The sequence below is a fragment of the Crocodylus siamensis genome, chromosome 1 (assembly GCF_052110815.1).
Source record: "Crocodylus siamensis isolate JL-2025a chromosome 1, ASM5211081v1, whole genome shotgun sequence".
Lineage (NCBI taxonomy): Eukaryota > Metazoa > Chordata > Crocodylia > Crocodylidae > Crocodylus > Crocodylus siamensis.
The window spans coordinates 254,729,546-254,745,254 of record NC_143395.1 but is presented as its reverse complement, the minus strand read 5'-3'; the positions used below and the strand labels follow the sequence as shown (position 1 = coordinate 254,745,254).

Here is a 15,709-nt window from a genome sequence, read left to right as displayed (position 1 = left end):
TAAAATGATTCAAACTTTGCAAACTGTTAATTATTACAATTATTACAATTTTAAAGCTACCTTCATTAGGAAAGTTAAGCATGTATTCAAGGCATTTATAGTAAAGGAAGGCTTAGTTTCATCCAATACCAGAAACAACTGAAAATTAAATTCTACTTTATAAAACATTTCAAACAAAGTAATATTTTGGAGCTTACTTCCTCTACCAATAATACCTAACCCCATTGATATTATAAGCAATCTTACCATACTCGCATAACAGCCACGTGGGTAAGAAGAGTAAAACAAAACACCCCAGACATTTCTACTAGCAAAACCACAGATTTAGAAATAGTTTTACCAGCAGAAAAAGCCTTTGAATTTTTATGCTCCATACCAGCAAAAGAATGCTTTTGCCAGCATAAACTGCAAATAGGAAGGCTCACTAATGGAGTTAGTGCAGGGGTGGGCAATTATTTGGGTTGGTGGGCCACTTAATGAGTTTTGTTGACCTGTCAAGAGCCACATCTCCCTCCCTCGCTCCACCCCTTCCCTCTGACCAGCGCGGCTACCTGAACACGCCCACAGTTTTAGCATGGCCCAACCCCCAGCATCCAGCACCTCAACACAAAAGCTATCACCTGCATTTGGGCAGCCATGGATACGGCTGGCGGATGCCAGGTACAGACCTCAGGGAGCTGGGGCATGCTATAGCTACATGGTATTCATGCTTCCACTTCTGTGCAGGTGGTAACCCTGCCCACTCAACACCACATGGCTGCTAGAGCCACCACCCACCCACAGGCCAGATCCATCACTTGGTGGGCACCCACCCACAAGTCAGATCCAATCAGTTGGTGGGCTGAATCTACCCCATGGGCTGTATTTTGCCCAGCCCTCTTTTAGTGTCCTTAGGTATTCAATTTCATACAAGTTCTTAGTCTGACTGATTTCAACCGAACTGAAGTTTTATTAGATACTCAGACTAGATGAAAAACGGGGAATTTATTTCACTTTAGGAAGTATTTGTGCTTTATTACATACGTTTTATATAGACACTTGTTATGCATATCTGCCCTGTGTAGCTAAACATACAGCCGTACTTAATACATGTAGTCCATTTGAAAAACAAAGCTTTTTAAAAGTAGTCTGAGGTTATAAGAACTATTTTCTCTCTCACTCAAGGGTTGTCATTTTAATTTATTTTAGTGGTCTTTCACTAGCAAATTAATACACCATGGTAATGGTATTTAAACCAGATGTCTCAGTTCAGCTTTTAATTGCTACTACTCTATACTTTTGATCTCAAGAAGTCTTAGATAGTATCATCTCACTTCCTACCAGTAACTTATATCATTACCTATCTACTAGTTTACTGATTATAAAAGAAATTTAACCAATATCAGAAGAAACCCTTTTTATACAATTACGTTATTTGCCTGAAACAGCGCTGTGATCATCTTAAACCAATGCAAAGTAAAAAGGGTATTATTTAACTTCTACTGTTCACTTATGACCCAAGACAAATTATATGCTTTATTATTTTAGAAGTGCGTATCCATTCACAGAGTCTGTTTCCATAATTCTGGCATACCGAGTAAGTAATATATGGTAAAAATATCCCATAACTGTTAAAATTCCTATCCCCACATTTGTGAATAATACAAGTATTAGAGTTTGTACAAATTGTTCAAAACAAACTTTAAATTTATCATCATAGATTTAAGATCTATTGTTTTTGTAAGCTTCAGCTGATAGTCACAAGAGTTCCATAAAAAGGCTGTGATTCATGTAGTGTATGGCTCCCTCTTATTTGTCCTAATGCCAATCTGCCCCTACCACTTAAACAAACAAACAAAAAACCTCTTCCATCTTCTGTTTCTCCCCCCAAAACAGTAGTAGACCTATTTAGACCTAAGGCACCCTTGGAAAACGAAAGCTCTGAGTTTTCAATCGTTTGTTTGACTGCAGAAAAAAAAAAACAGAACAAAAACTCAAAAAGACCACAACAGGTCAGAAATGATTTTGATACTAAAGATTCCTGTTTGATATCTCTGGATTTATCTTCCTTGAGTACAGAGGAGTTAGCCATGTTATTCTGAAGTCAGACAAGGTGACACTTTAAGAGATTAAGTCATTCACGGGGGCATAAGCTTTCAGGGGCACCAGTCTACTTCTTCAGAAGCTATGAAAGAATTTACAGACAAGCAAGCAGACTAAGCAGAAAGGAATACAATAATTTGAATTTAAAAAGGCAGGAGAGGGTGGCATCTTATGGACTAATTCATTCAGAGAGGCATAAAGGTACCACCTTGCCCTGCCACCTGCCTAACCTCAAATTAGCAGTTAACTACCTCTCTTTATGTATAAAGGATATGAAAAGAGGGACGGAAGAAGGCACTGCTGAGAGGTAAACGTGAGCTAAAAAGGTCAAAATGGATAAACAAAGCATAAGGTCAGAAACAAAACATAAAAGTTATAAGAGCTAGTCCAGGTCACGAGATAAGAATCAAGAGTCTCTGCTGAAGCCACACTTCAAAACAATCCAGTTTGTAGCTGATTTGTTGTTCTGAAATTTTGAATTTAAGCTGGTTTTTAAAGTTTTCTTTCTGTTTAAAGGACAGCTACTCTGAGGTCAGTGATGGAAAAGTGTTTGGCCACAGGCTTGTGTATCTTTCTGGAATTGATGTTAAATCAATGTCCTTTCATTCTTTCACCTAGGGACCACCATGGTGTAGAAAGTGGAGGGACGCCTTTCATCCCTGCTGAATTTCTGGTTTAAGATCCCTGTTGGGGACAATTCTATGGCAGCAGGAAAAGCAGTGGCAGCATACCTCCCCCATCCCCAAACAGTGGCTCTGGCAACTGCAGAGGTAATGCTACCATTGCCTGCCCTACCATAGGGCATCTGGCCCCAGCCTGACGGCCACATGTCCAACAAGGGTTGGATCCAGCCTGACGGCCACATGTCTGATAACCCTGTTTTAAGGTACATTAATGCCCACTTCCCTCACTCCTAAGCAAACCACTCAGGAAGTAATTTATCTGCCAGTTCCTGCTATACTCTGTGGGGTAGAGAAAGAAGACAAATGGGTATGTTTTGCCCATAAAAAAAGACAGGCTTAGGTATAAGAAACAGGTCTTCAAGGTCAGCCTACTTTGGAGGACAGATGCCTGGATGTTAAACAGCCAACTCCCTGTCCTAACGGCAGGGAAAATGCACAGGGCCAATCGAGGCTTAATGCTTAAGCATGTCACCCACAAGGAAATTCAATGCAAGAAAGAAAACCCAAAAAATTGCTTGAGGAAAGGGAATTATCCATCATTATCTATGGGGTTCAAATATTAAACAACAGACTAACTTTGCAAAATTAAACTTACTACTAACTGCTGTGAAATGAACTACACAAAGTTTAGTATGAAAACTCACTTGAATTAAAGACTGCAGGATTTAGTTGTGCTCTAAAAAATATAACACAACTGTGTCAGAGCCCTGGTTACAATCTACTTCCAGTTTGTGGTACACAGAAAACATTAACCACGCCGCAAAAAGATCTGACATGGTTTCATCTGTAGTGTAAAGAAGTCAGTAAACTAATTTTATTTATAGTCTAACCATCACAGTGTAAAGAGGAATAGTTAACACAACAAGGATTTTCATTACTCAAAATGTCAAGTGATGATGCACCCTGGAGGCTACAAAATTATGCCAGGTTTTGAAACCATGTTCTTACCAAACCAAGAGACTCAAAAGTAATTTGTCTACTTTCTGCCGGTTCAGAAAAAAAATCTTTAAGTTAATTCTGGCTTTCTCTTTTATATGAAGATTTAAAAAAATAAGTTTATAGTCATACAAAAGATGAAGCTTAATTAGAATGCTGAAAAGCAAACAAATCTCCTTTGAAAGAAGCTAAATTACATTTAAAACTTTGTGGCCCCTGCCAGCAACAAGTTCCTTGTATAGAAAATTTAAGGAAATTAAGAACCACTTTCAGACTCCACCTGAAATGCTAGATACAAGACAGACAACTAACACAAATGCATACCTGATTCTAAATTATATCTAATTAGGTATATTATCTCCCTGAGAGATGGTGACAACATATTTGGGTTTTTATTAATTAGGCAATGCCCTACATGTAAAGGCATGTGACAATTCCTAGAGCTCAAATAAATTTTCTAAAAGCTCTGTTTTATAAATTCTAATATTATCAAAGCCTTTGTCTGTCTGTCTGTCCATAACGCTGTATTCACACTCTAATTGGTTGTCTGAAACAACCAGAGTGCTCCAACAATGTTTTGGACAGGAGGCAGTCACCACGATGGCAGGGACAGAGCACCGGCCTGCTCCCTGCAGTTGGCGGCAATGGAGCTGCCTCGCACGGGGCCAGAAGCAGAGCAGCGGCAGCACGGTACATTGGGTGGCAGTGCTCTGTCCTCACCCCCGCCAGGCAGTTAGCTAGTTAACATATATCTTCAAATCAGACACCTTGAAAGAGGTATGACATTTTCTGGCCAAAAACACCCAAAACTGCACTGAAACAAAATTCATTTCACAATAAGGACTACGTGGGAAGAAGGTATAGAGAGGAATTTGGATCAGCAGGAGAGATTTTAATTTTAAAAAGAGGGAGACTGAAAGAGGAAGCATTTTTTCCCTTCTCTGTGTCAGTACAAACACTCAAGACTTTTGAACAGTACAAGGTAGAAATGCAATTCTACTGTGTAAAAGTGAGTCATGGCACCTAATGGCTGTTAGTTTATCAGCCTACATACGGGGGGGGGAAACAAAAGAACCCCTCCCAAAAAAACAAATAAAAACCCCCCTGTCTTCTCACTAAGCCTGGGTTTGCATGAGCAGAATAGTTTCATGGTCTGCTCTGAGCATGTGGTTGGACTCATGAGGTCCCTTCCAACCCTAATTGTCTATGATTCTATGACTGATTAAGAGACTGTAAAGATATTCATTGCTTCCAGTGTTCTTCAGGTGAAGACAGAGCTACCCATGAAGTATCCTTTCCAGATAAACAGTAGGTCTTTTCTCAGGCAGTATCTTATAATTTTAAAACCTGTTTCTGTTAAACTGAGATGGAAATTGCCATCTAGGTAGTCTTATCCAGAAGGCCAAGGTTTTTGCCACCTATAAAAACTTACTGAGATTCTGCAGGGCTCCACTCCCAAGAAAAGTATCTCTTTAGATCATCTCATCTTTTTCTTTCAGTGTCTGGTTAGCTGACCACCGCTTGTGCTACAGTAACATACAGATTACTACAGAAGCCCTCAGCTTTTGTAAAGGACCCAACTATGTCACATGTAGTTTTCACAAACTGAAGTGTTAAATCTAGACAAAACTCAACCGCTCCTCTTTAGCTCCTGAACATCTGGCAAGCTTAGGCAGTTATTTGACAACTGTGGCTAAAGGCTTATAAATATCCTGGGAGACAGTAGTAGCACGGGGGGGAGCGGGGGGGCTGTTAGAGTTAGCAAGCTTCCCCTGCCCTCCCCCACCCCCAAGTCATTCTTGACAGGCAATTCACTAGTATACCATATTACTCAAATCCAAGAAGAGTTTTTTACCCATTCAGTATGATGGAGGGGGAAGCACCCTTGTCTTGGATTTAAGTACTGGTCCACTGCAGGCAGTTGCTGTGGTTCCAGCTCTGGCTCAACACCTTGCTTCCATGTACAGAATCTAATGGGAGGGGGGCTCTTAAATTTGAAATAACCTCAGATTTAGTATATAGAGGCCTAAAGGATTGATCCAGATCAGTTCTACTGTCCTGTGCAAAAGACCTTTAGGAAGATGCCTTGGACTTCCTTGTGGAAACTACAGTTTGACCACTCAGGGCACATATTCAAGGTTGTACTATTAAGGCTTTGAAAGCTTGTCACAAAACTCAAGAGAAAAAAATCTCTGGTACTGTGCTCACTAGTTTCTCCAAGATTTTAAAATAAGGCTAACCTTTCCTGAAGAACTTAAATTCACCTCTCTCTAGATTACTGAAATCAGGCATTTCCTAATCATCCACTGGGATGTCTTTACTACATATATAGCCCACACCTGCATTACTCAAACTGAAAAGTTGTTCCCTTGGGGTTCCTCATTGTAAAATCAATACACCAAAGATCCTTGGAAACAGGTCTTAGAAAAGGACTTGCCCTTATCTGAAGATAGTGAGAATGCAGGCATGATCTCTTAAAAGAGAGCGCTCTCTCTCTCTCTCTCTCTCTCTCTCAACCAAAGCCCTCTTCTTTGAATGCTCTAAAAGCCATTTTCAAAAATCCATAAACTCTGGCAGTCTCTGGACTGAAATCCCTCTAGGATATCATTATGCCATAAGGCCTTGGCTGCTTCTAAAGATGGAGAACTAGAGAGGTCTCTTGATTGCCTTTATCTTATGTGTTGCATTTTTAAGTTGTTAGTCCTATCCTAGCATGCAAAGCACAACCAGCAATTATAGTCTCCTGATTTGCTTTTAGGCTGACACAGAACAACTCACTGAGTGTTGAAGCAGAAACCGTATTTCCAATCTTTCATTTTTCTTTTGCTTAAGCAAAAATCAAAATAACGGATAAACGGCGGCAGCAACAGCCTACTCTGAGCTCTTGGATAGAAAACCTGTTACTGTGGAAAGAGCCAAGACTGCAGAAGAGAGAGTCAGTTTAAAAAGCAGCATATTTGAGAGATCAAAATGGTAGCCCTGAGACAGCTGACTCCTCATGGATGTCCAAATAAGAATAAGATGCTTTAGCCCTCCCTAGTAAAAAGACCAAGAGAAAAGAATCTGTTTATTCTAGCTAGATCTAAATCTCTCTTAATTGAGGTTCTAAGCCTTAGCGTGCATCAAGAAGGGGGGAACTTGCAGGCAGTTTGCTCTAATTATAAACGCCTATGAGAACAAATGTTTCCTAGCTCTGGAGCTTCTCCTGTACAAGTCGACCATATATGCCAAACAAGTCTGGATTTCTACACTTAAAACTAAATGCCCACAGGCTGCCAATGTCTCATGTGATTTTGCAAAGGTATATACAACATAACTGTGTGATTTAAAAGTCTTTCTATGCTTCTACAGTCAACCCCAATGTATCCTTTAATCAGGGGTATCTCCTCATATGCTCAAAGAAAAACTGCTGAGCTTGGGAAAATAGCAAACCTTTACACACAGAGATGAAAATCAAAAAGTCATTCAATACTTACATTTGATGACAAAGAGGAACTATACCCAAATATTTAACCTGGCATAGTAGATAAAAGGGAATAGGGAAGGAGGAGAAACAAAAAATAACTCCCCCCTCCCCGCCCCCCCAAAAAAAGAAAAAAAAATGTACACACATGTCCTGGCCAGTGAGTGTCAAATAAGATAACATGTTTACCTGAATCCAAGACAACTCCCCCCCAGTAATTACATTACACACGGAAACTTTGTAAATTGGTTATAATTTTCCATATATAGAATCTAATTATTGAAAGATCATCCTAGATCTGCTCTCTCTACTGCTACACTAGGGCAGGTAGTGGGGGGAGAAGGTCAAGAAGCTTGCCCCCTGTGACCTTTCCCCTCTCACCACCACTTGCCACCCCCTCTGCTGTCTGCATTTCTCCTTGTTTCTGCCCTTTGCTACCTCTATCCCCTGCCACTTCACACCCCCTGCATTCCTTTCCCTCCCTGCAGCCTCACCCCTTACCCCCTGGCCCTCCCTGCAGCCTCAGGTCCCCTACCTGCCCCTGACCTTTACCCTGGCACTGGCCCTAGCCCAACACAGGCAGGATCAGGACAGGGCATGCCCTTGCCACAGCAAGAGTAAGTACAGGGAGAGAGGGACAGGTGTGGAGGGAGGGGAGGGGAGGAGAACAGAGGCTGCAGAGTGGCAGGCAGCAGTTGCAGCTCCAGCCCCAACCTGGGGATGGAACTGGACCCATGGCAGCTGCCTGTTCCCCCACACCCCACCCTACTCAATTACAAGGTAAGGGTCTTCCCCCCCACCATGTTAAATGCACAGGAAGAGACCTCATCTTAGAATCAAGTATATATGGTAATTCAAATCTTATTTGCACTATGTTCATCACTAAAAGTAGCAATAAACAAATCTACATTAACTACCATCCCCAAATAAAAGGAAAAGGTTCTACTCCCATTTCTTTTTTCACAAGGCATCGATGACTTGGCATTTTTATTTTCAGACTCATTGTGTTCTAAGAGCTTCATACCTCCATTGCCTCTTGTACAGGAAGACCTAACTATTGATTTTTTTAAAAACAAAAGAAACCAAACATGATGCAACATAAATGGAGCAGGATTTTCAAAAACAGTCAACATTGGTTTAACTTTGCTCCCACTGGAGTCAATATCGAATTTTATGATTTAATTCAAGAGATACAGACTTAAGTAAATAGAGCTTTTCAAAATAACAACAAAGAATAAAATTAAACGTGGTGTCCCAAATCCATTTCAGTGTAACTGGAAATGCTGCAGTATCCTGGTCTAATGCCACTACCCCAAAGGATCAGGTACTTTTATACCTGTAAAGTCATGCTTGCCTGCCTCAAGACCAAAATATTAAAATAGAGAGAATCTTATGTGAATGTTTTCTTCCCCAACAAAACCAAAGAAAAAATTCTTGAAGAATGAGATTCTTTGACTAAAGATTTGTTCAGCTGCTATTATTTTAGTCATGATAAACAAACACCTGTATTTCAGGGTCATATTATTTCATAGTGCCTTTCATTCAAGCACACGCTATGGAATTCTCTGATGAACTGCAGAAGACTGTGCTATGCTTGAACTCAAAAGCACCGCAGCCAAAAAGATAGGTATTCTTTGTCAACTAATCTACTTTGGGAGTAACAATCAAAGCTCATCTCTTTGTCCACCAGATGAAGGACAAATTTGTATTGTCTGGGGAAAAAAATCAATTCATTCAATTCAATTAAATCTATACCTGCATTCTGCAGAAATGGCAACAGGATCATGAGGCTAAAGTGGAAACCAAGAAGCAAGTCTTGAAAAGAGGCAATAGTAAAAAAAATATATAGCAATCAGTGAGATTATAGCTACTACATCCTTGCTGCCTACTAAGGTAGCAAGAAGACAGTTGAGGATCCACTTCATGAGGACCTGTAGCGTTCCAAGAACAAAGATTCATTTTTCAAGGAGACGGATATAAACATGGACTCCCCAGACACCCACCCAACTGCACCAAAGACTCAATACTGCTGGTAAAGGAAAAGTGACTCTTCAGACTAATCATTACATCCAGAAGTGACAGTACATGGCCACATACAGGCTTTACTACCAAGAGAATAACAGCTCTGCAGATAAAAAACCAGGAATGTACAGGTTTTAACACCGTTTCTTTCAGAACAATACTGGCTGCTTCAGAAGAAAAGTAACCAATCTTCTACCTGGTAGAAATTGTTCCCATGAATGAGAGTTTCCCCTGGGAAAACAAATGTCTGTTCGCTTGAAGCCTTACTCAGCTACCCCCAGCCCCACTCCACTGGTATTAGAGGGTGATGAGAGCCCCGTTCCTGTCGATTCTCTTATGGATATTACCCTGCCTGTACACCCTACAGTGATGTGAAGTCTGACACTGAAGACCCTTCATCACCCTCTCTTCACACCAACTAAACATTCACTACCACCACACTGTGCTTGTGTATGCTGTCTGCTGTTGGTGAGTACGAAAATTGTCTTGTAAAAGTGGTAGAAATGGGTCTGGGCATCATTACAGTTGAGATCTTTGAACATATCCAAATTTGCATAAAGCGAGGGAAACCTGCATTTTATTTCATGACTGTACATTATTGTTTCATTAGATAACTCTATGAAGTTAATCTTAAAAAGGGAGATTAATTCACCTTTTATCATGACTCTCCAAAACAGCCTTGCTGATTAGCAAGGATCCTGGTTTTCCCTGATGAAAAAATTTTTTTGCAAATTCTCTGATAAAAACCCCAAAATCTGTGATTAAAATGAAAGACCGCTCACTCCCCCTCCACAACCCCCCTGGCACCTCTCACTCCCCCCACCCCTCCCCGACAGCCCTCTGGCCCTGCTCGAGCTCCTCACTCCCCTCCAGCCCCCAATACAACCCCCCAGCCCTGCTGGTGCCCCTCACTCCCCCCTTCACAGCCCTTGCCCACACCCAGCCCTGCCAGAGGGGACCCCTAAGTGCTAGGGGTGTAGGAGCCGGGGACCCAGGTCCACAGCCCTCTGCCCCCAGCAGGAAGCAGCAGCTGCTGTAGCAAAGCAGAGTCTGGCTCCCACTCCTTGCCACCTGCTTGCTGTGGGCTCGGGTGACCACCCCCCTCCCCGACTCCCTGCCGCTGTGCACACTCCCAGGGGGCAATAGGGACCCATGCCCCCCAGACCTCTGCGCAGGGTGGGGCAGGAATGGGCTCCCACTCTACTGCCCTCCCAGGGCCTCCTTGGCCCAGCAGGTGGGACCTGGCTCTGCAGGGAACAGCAGGGTTACGTGAGGCAGCTTGTTGCTGCTGCAAGCTCTATGCTGCCCTGGCAACACATCCCCGGCCCCCGTGGCTGCAGCAGGGACTGCAGCACGAGGTTGTGCCCCTCACTGCTGCTGCACAGGCAGGGGACATGTCGCCAGGGCAGCAGCAACCAGCGGATTAGTTGAGGTTGTGGCGCCACTGGAATCGGTTAGGAGACGGTTCCTCAGCTCTTGATGTTGCCACCTGTTTTCCTGAGGTATGTCTTCAGTGTGTCCTTGTATAGTTTCCTCTGGCTGCTGCAACAGCTCAGAAGTATATATACACTAGTATAGAAACATCGTCTTAAACTCTGTATCTCTAGAAAGATATCTGCAGTATTACTTCAGCTGTTGAGAAAAAAATCACCTCCTGTGTGGAGATCTGTGAGGCCAATGAGGACTCTGGAGAAGGCCCCTGCTAGGTAAAACATCTTGCCCTCAAAACAGAGAAGAGAGCAGAGGCAGGAAAAGGAGAGGAATCCCAGCCTACTCTCTCCACTGCAAAAGGACTTGCAACTTCTGTGGACAGATCTGTAGCTCAAGGATAAGACCTGAGTCAGCACAACATCTACCAGTGAGCTAGTGTAGAGATCATCCTCAAATCAAGCGATTGCTGACAACAATATTAGTGTATGAAAGCCTTAAAGTTGGAAATTATCTCATGGATTTAGAAAGAAAAGTGCTTCCCCTGAAAGGGAAACACTTACCACTTTCAGAAGGAATGTACAGAACCCTTCGTTTTTATGGTTCCCTTGTATTCATCTTCTATTGCCTCCAACATTTTTGCAAACAGAAGTTGTTGGAAAAAGGATAAGGAAGAATCATTCAGCAGACACATTGTAGGACATCAGTGAAAGCTTATACAGCTTCAAACTAAGTTTGAAGAGAAGTGGGAAATTATTCCTTTGGCTCTATTGGCACCTGAGAAAAGACACAAGAAGGTAAGAGAAGGTAATATGACATACCTGGTGTCGATTCTGCAGGGTGCAGGAAGCAAAATTCTTCTGTGACAATATAGTTTTGATTAGAAAGGAAAAAAGGAACTCATTTTCAGAACAGGTCTAGCAGAAGACAAATAACTTAGCAGCATTTTACTAACCAGTAGTTAGTTAACCAGGTAGAAGATGAATGACGAGGAACTGTTTACTCAGAGGAATCCTACGGTTAGTTCTGTCTCTGACTAGCCTCCGTGTGTGGCTCATTTAGTATGCTGTCTTTTACGTACCCTAAGAAAATTACTTGTAGACCTCTCCTTTTTGGTGGCAGTAGCAAACAGGCAAAATAGCAAAAGCTACAGAAAAGACTCACATACAAGCACATTATGCTCACTCACAAGCAGAACATATCTTCTGTCCCATACTAAAGCATCAGCAGCTGCAGATTTCAGGAACAGCTTGCTTGAAAATTTTAACTTGGAGAGATTAATTCTCCACAGGGGGTGCTGATTCAGTTTGCTGACTGGGCAATTCCATGTTGAAATCAAAGAGCAGGAGCAATTAGCCCATTCTGGAGACCACAAAACACAAAAAATAGTATGCAAAAAAGATTCTCAAAAATTAGCCTACTTTGAAATGCACAAGAATATCCTGATTTTCCACATATTTTATGGGCCAGAACCACTTCAATATCCAATCAAAAGTCTTTAATGTCTTAAAGTATCACCTACATTTTGAAACAGTAAACAATACACATATCACTTCAAAGATACCATGACTGCTTACAGACTTCAACTTTGTACAATATCCTTTGAAGGTAACAGAAGCAATGTATTTAATCCATGTGTTATGGGAGTGACTTCTATTTCAGGTAAGTTGCACATAAAAGATATAAGTGATTAGATATTACTTTACCAGATTCTTACCCCTCCATACATTGAGGTACCATCATAAATAACTACTAGAAAATGCTTAAAAACTCATGATGATCCTTCTTAAAAACTCACGATGATCCTTGATAAGTAAAGAGATTTCACCAACACATATTTAGACTCTTTTAACAAATTAAATATTTCAATCATTTCACGTTGACTTAATTTAAGACTGTGGTTCTCAACCTTCTTAGACCCCAGGCACCCCGGCAAAACTTCTGTAAATTGAATGGCATCCCATTTCAAAACCAAATGTATTTATTATAGTGCTTACCTGCTTGAAGACAGACTGGGAAGGTAGAGGAGCAGCTGACAAGGAAGGGCCTGTACAGTAGTGAATCAAAGGAGGAGGAGCAGCTGGTCAGAAAGAGCCTGCACTTATCTCCTCACTGAAACCTGATTTTATCTTGTTTATTTTCTCTGGAAGGAAGGGGGAGGGACCCTTATAAAAGATGCCCTGGCAGACTTGTTGAGAAGCACTCATCTAAGGTGATACTAAGGAAGGCTGATAATGGTAAGAGTGCATGGTAGTTAAATGAAAATACGGTGATGGTCTACCACTCTTCTGAGCTATTTTGGTATGCTCTAAAGTGTGAAATTTGTCCTCCTTGTATCATAACGCCCATCCATGAATAGAGTTTTTAGCTTCAGGTAAAAAAAAATGATTAATAAAAAACAGTATTTCAGTGCTGACCCAATACATGTAAGATATGATCCCAAAGATAGAAAGGGGAATTTACTATTAATTTTCAGTAAGTTTTATCGATCTACATCTGTGATACAAGTCAAACCCATTTAGAATACAGACGTTAAACCCATATGCATTCTCTCACTAACTTATTAACTAGACCAAAGACATGCAAGAAGCTTCAGGCTCAAAACCATGTCAGTTATTTTGTTTAGTCTACTCAAGCCCCTGAAGAAATAAGGTAGATTGGGTGGAAAAATCTAGTTAGATGCAGGTAAGCTAGTTTTAACAACAGCTAAGAGGTGAAACACATACAGACTTCTCAGGACTTTTGCTAACATTTGTGTTAGCTAAATCCTTGTACAAAAGGGCATCCCCAGCATAGCCAACATGTTTCCATTTATCCTAGAATAGAATAGGCAAAAAATGAAAGTCTAAATCACCTAAAATGTCCTTCTAATTAATGATTCTAATCCTCTTTGTTTTCATATACAGAGTGAAAAAAAAGGTAATTTTTCCTGCTTTTTCAACTCCACATAACTTCTCAATTTGAACGAACTAGTCCAAATGAACAAAATATTTTTTCGGTGCCTGCAACCGGCTACTATTCTCAGAAGCTGGCTTAGACCTTTGATGATTTCACCAGTCTAATGCATTCATTAATCACAGCAGCTGGGTTCTCCACAGGATCAATTACTTAATACAGTAGATAGATGACCCATCATCTCATATTTATAAAGCCTGACTTCAAAACTTGTAACATCTAAATTATGAATCTCCCCATTAAGAACCTGATTACAAGTTAGGGAAAAAAACACACGCCTGTACAGAAGAATGGGCCAGGTGCAAGTCAGGAAAACATTTCAGGAAAAGTAAACATCCTGTTACACCATAAAGAATAAAAATTAGGTCACACAGACAATTTTGGGTGGTATGACAGCCACTAACACTATCATCATGATTAGATGGCAAATAAGTTTTGAGTTCAAGCAATTCCTTACATGCTTCAGCCTCACATACATTAGAATCTAGATCCATGTTCCAAGACAATGTTGATTCACAAACAAGATACACAAATAATGAAACGCCATGTGAGGTTATGAAAGCACAACTGCCCCTTAAAAATAGTAATATCCAGTAAGATACTGAAGTTGGCATATCAACAGAGTGCAAGATAGAAAACAATGAAAAAGAAGCATAACTAGATATTTTTTAAAAACTTTTTCCACATCAATTTCTCCACAATGGTGTCTTCAATTTCACTGGAACAGTCAAATTCAAATTAAGCAGCGTGCCACTAGCAAGGCCACCAGGCTAAGGGAATCTGAATTCTAAATCTGAAAGCAAAAAATGGAGGCGTGAGAACCAAAACCGGCAAGTTTCAGTAGCAGACTTGTAAAAGAAAGGCACATGTAAACAGACTACAAAAATGCCTCTACAAAGAGCTGGAATCTCCGTCACCTCTGAAGCAAAACCCAAGGCAGATTTTCCCCTTCACAGAAAAGATGTTTGAGAGTAGGGGGTGCACCAACAGAAAATTTGGGGGCCGATACCAATGGCCGACTTTTAGAGAGCCATATTGTCCAAAACCAATCTGATTCCGATATGTAGCCAGGAGCATGGAGAGTAGCGTCCAGCTGGTAAGTCTGTTACGGGGGAAGGGGTGAGGAAGGGAGTGAGACTGCGGCAGGAGCAGGTGCTGCACAGCCGGGACAGAGCAGACGATAGAGCCGCAGTCACCTTGTCCAGGTAGTAGAGGGGGTGGCAGTTCCCATCACTACAAATATCTCAGGAGGGCATGGGGGGCGCGTACCCCCTGGATCTGTGCAAGGCAAGGGCAAGCTGGGGTCAGGTCAGCACCGGGGTCTTCCTGGTGGGGGGGGCTAGGTCAGGCTGTGCTCGGGGCAGGCAGCGGCGGTGCTGGGAAGGAGCCAAGGTGGATAGGGCTGCAGCCACCCCAAAATTTGCCATAGTCCTCCTAGCGCCGCCACCACTCACCCCGATACTATCCATTTTCCTTATATCGGTGCCAATCCTATATGGGACCAATGAATCAATGCACCTCTATTTGAGAGTTACCTCCACCTGCAAAAGACAGAGGCCTAGATTCCCAAAGCTATCTGAGCACCTACAATCAATGATTTCATGGGAGTTATGTACATAAATACCTCTGAGGATCCGGACCTGAGTGACCAGTGTCCTCAGAAGTCCACTTTGGTTCTACAATGTACTTTATGCTGATAAGAAAATGAAACGAAATTTGGGATTGCATAGTTGGAGGTGGTCCTGCTTTGAGCAGGGGACTGGACTAAGGTTATCTCCTGAGGTGCCTTCCAACCTTGATTTTCCTATGATTAGTTTCACAATGCTGAATTTGGACTTTTGTTTACCATTAACATGTATAATTCTTTGTTCTTAGAAAAAAGAAACAGGAATGAAACTCTTCAGCACACCATCTCCTGCACTACCAAATACAGAAGAGAGGTGCTACCTCATCTTTCAATACCTTATGAAAGTGATCCTCAAAAAAGAATGAGGAAAAAGAATTAGCTAGGACAGCAGAATGTAAACCAAAAATGAAACCCCTGTTGGATGCACATAATCTACATGCATTTCTAAGAACATTTTATCTAAGGTAATTCCACTGCACACCCATAGGCAGCGGAAGGGGAGGGCTAATGGGG

At 41.6% G+C, this 15,709-nt stretch overlaps 1 protein-coding gene across 5 annotated transcripts in view; it reads right to left on the bottom strand.

Moving 5' to 3' along the window:
• Positions 1-15,709, bottom strand: part of DYRK1A (dual specificity tyrosine phosphorylation regulated kinase 1A) — a 131,047-nt gene that overhangs the window by 64,293 nt on the left and 51,045 nt on the right. The window contains exon 1 of one of the 5 annotated variants that reach the window (XM_090060720.1): positions 11,178-11,315. The exons of the other annotated variants lie outside the window; for them this stretch is intronic. The gene's annotated coding sequence lies outside the window, so the exon portion shown is untranslated. Of the gene's footprint in view, positions 1-11,177; positions 11,316-15,709 lie in introns of those variants that run through there. 5 annotated transcript variants of the gene reach the window in all.